Raw genomic sequence first — 4,035 nt, forward strand, 5'->3', positions numbered from 1 at the left:
AAAAATTATTTAGGGGTATATATGATTCTTTTATCAAAGTTCAAGGTATATTTTAATTTTTTTCATACATAAATTATTTTTTGACTTCTTTTATTATAATTATTTGAATTTCTTATTCTTATTTTGTTGTTTTCTTTCATTCCTTAGTTTAAAGAATAAAAAATTAAACTATTTTTTTTTGTGTGTATTGTAATTTAATTTTGTATTCGAAGAAAAAATTTGGTCATCTATAATAAGTTTTACAAGAATATTAGTGAAACATAAATAAATTTGATTATCAAAATAATAATTATAAATTAGTCATTGAAACAAAAAAAAGTCAAAAAAAAAAGTTTGACGAGGATTAAATTTACTCATATGGGGTTATATTTTTTAGAAAAAAATAATAAAAATTTAGATTAAAATTATTATTTTTTTCATTTCCGTTAGAGGAAAAGGGTATATGTGAGCCATTTGTTTACAAGTAGGGGTATATATGAGCCACTTTCATAACCAGGGGTATATCAGCTCTAAATGACAAAGTTGAGGGGTATATCAGACCCTTTTCCCTTTAAAGAAACACCTTAGATAATTGTATTTTGGTTGGACTAAAGAAATATTTGGAGCACAAGTTAATTATATGTTTGTATGCAAATTTTATTGAAAAAATCCAAAAATCGAATCCGAAGTTTATTAGTTTGGTTTGATTTATAAATTAAAAAATTCAACACAATGATTTGGTTTGGTATTTGAAAAACCCGAACCAACCCGAGGTTGAAAAACCAGAAAAAATCCAAATTTTATTGGTTTGGTTTGATTTATAAATTTAAAAATTTACATGAATGATTTAGTTTGATATTTGAAAAACTCAAATCAACCCGATCATATACACCCCTTTTCCCAAAGTTAATTAATTGATGAAGAAAGAAAATGATATACATTACTTGCTATTAAAAATAATTATTTGTTGAACAAATGTTCAATATGAATATTAAGGATTATTACAAACAAACACAAAACTATGATTTTAATTTTATTAGCTATGAAGTTTATGATGATGATTTTTAAACGATAATATACATGCAAAAGTTTATCAATCATCATTAATAATAATGTGGTTTCGATAATTTTTTCATAATTTTTAGCATGTTTGTGACAGAGGGTACACTTATTATTCCTAACTAAGCTAATGTCCTACCTAATTATATATTCGTTTTGTACGTATCTCATCGTTATGATTTTGTTTTAACGAACCGTACATGTGTGTTAATTTTATAAAATTATCTAATAATGAGCAGTTGCACTTATCTATTTATCGAGTATGCGTGATGTTTTCTATGGTTCGTGATTTGATCTAAAAATATAATTATCTTTCTATTAAGAGTTGTAATTCGTACGATTGATCATGTGAAATCTGTTACAAAGTTTTAGAAATTTATCTAAGAGAAAAGTCAAAGTACTGTCATAATTATTTTTAATTTTTCTAAAAATAAAGTATAAAAGTCTTCCATATTTGTTTTTTTTTTAGGAAGATTATGAATTTTGAATTCTATATTCTTTCATGTTACTGGGTTTTAAATATAATGTATACGTATTGAATGAATTTTTAATCAAAATGAATATAGAGTTTAGATCAAAATTACTTAATTCAGTCGATCTCATATCTCAAAGACTAACTCCGCCTCGAATGCCATACTTTTAATTTTGTTTAAAATATTGTTAGTAGTATGGCTGTATAATATCTGTATTTTATGAAACAATTGACTAGCGATAGATTAATTCACTGATAGGAAGATGTCTAAATACAGAGAAGAGTAAGTATTGGAGTTGGTAGAACCGGGAGTTTATTTTATTGTTTTATTGATTTCTAAAATGATCTTTAAGTTAATTTAAAAATTCTTTGTTAAATATTTATAAATATTTTATAGATTTTTTAATACACATATAAAATCATAACAAAAATTATCGATTTATGTAAATCACATATCTTCCTTGTATCCATCTCTTCATCGGGTGTTCATGGCTCAGTGATTTTATGGAAAAGATGATTAAATAAATTAAGTTAGGTTTTCAAATATAAAAATTAAATGAAATACCTTAACGCGATTTTTGTTGGTTTTCTTATTACTTTTAATGGTTTGTATTTGATTTTTTAAACAATATTGATTGATTTATTAAATAATGATGCATAATCTATTCAGAATTTACTAAATTAATAAATTACGATTCAAAATTCATAAACTAAAAATTCTTTCATCTGATTCTGAGAAGAGACAGTGCACTACAAAACAATGTATATGGATAACGCTACCTTTATAAAAATAAACAAAATTAAACAATTATATGCCTAGCAAAGACAAAATCGAAAAATTCCTTAAGCATATTTTTCAGAGCAAATTAGTTTAGAAGATGCCAAAAGAATTTTTAAAATAAGGTGAGTATACTCTTGAGAAATTTTTAATTATTCAAACCCAAAGACTCGAGAATTTTTTAAATTAAATGAAAGGAAAATAAATAGTTCTACGTAGTAATATGTTATTATTGCTGAAGTAAGATGATGATTTAACAGTACAAGTTGCATTAAAGAAATTATATACTTTCTAGATGCCCTTCTTCTTACTATTGATTGAAATAAAATTTAATACGGAAGATATTGTTTGGTTTTTATTTTACTATAAGTGGTTCTTCCATTGAAATTAGGAATAAGCAAAGGTGATAACGTTCTCGATTTAGGTGATTACTTTTTTTGTTTTTTAAGATTATGGTGTTGAGAACAATTTTTACATATTTCAATTAATTTTCTTGGATACATGCATATTACCTTTCACAAGCAATAAATATCAGATAACTTTATATTCAACCACTCATACCTTGGGTGATTACATTTTTATTAGTTTAAAAAATGATAGCGTATCTTTTATGTTTTTTTAGTAATAAGTTCATTTTAAATTATTTTGTTTTATATATTCTCAATAATATAAACCACGTAAATATTTTTAAGTTATTTCATGAGAATTCTACACAAATTTCATAGTGTTAAGTATTAATTACATTATATTACTATTCAGTTTTAAATTAAAAAAAATCCTTTAAATTTAGTTTCTGATACATCTCAAAATGTTCTGGTACATCGCGTTTCAATTTTGGATACCTCCTCGACGTATTAATATATTGTGTCACGATATTGAATACATCACTCAATATTTCGATACACTGCCACTACAACAAAAATAAAATTTAGCGACATTAAATATTGACACTAATAAAGAATGTTAAAGTCTTTCCGACATTATTTAAGTTCCATTAGAACCAATATCGATAAAGGCTTTAGGAACATATACAAAGAGTGACAATTGCCGCTAATGGTCATTTTTATCGTAGTGTGCGTACATTTCAATATATCGCAAAAAATAATCTATTTAATCGAAATATTGCATAAAGCGATGTATCCGAAAATATATAGAAAAAAGTAAAAATTTTATAATTTTTTGATTGATAGAAAATTTTAAAAAATATAATAAATAAGTTTATTGGTATGTAATCAAATATCGATAACATAATTGAGATGCGTGAGTATTTTTCTTTGACTTATTCGTTGCTTGGTGCGACTCCCTAACTAAACTTGAATTCCATTTTCCTAGAATCAAAGATTCTTCATTCATTTAAGACAAGATTTTAAGTACATCATATTTTATTTGTTAAATACTGTATTAGGAAAGGTAATTTATTTTGACTTGTCCTCTAAATAATCATTTAGGCATAAGTTTGGGATAGCCATAGTATTTTATTACTTTTTCTTTCTCAATTAATATGATGTTTTATAAATTTTGAGATTTAAATATGTTTATTTTTAATCGTAAATTTTTTTTATATATTTTTAATTATTGTGATTTATAATATTTTTTACACAGTTTAACAATATATAAATTTCATTTTAAAAAAATAAAGATTTTACACACAAATTTCTAGTCAAACTTAAATTTTTTAACTTTTGAAAAACGAAAAATATCATATAAATTAAGACAGACGAAATAATAAATATCCATCGTATTGGCG

This window comes from Solanum pennellii, chromosome 8 (assembly GCF_001406875.1).
Source record: "Solanum pennellii chromosome 8, SPENNV200".
In the NCBI taxonomy this organism is placed as follows: Eukaryota; Viridiplantae; Streptophyta; class Magnoliopsida; order Solanales; family Solanaceae; genus Solanum; species Solanum pennellii.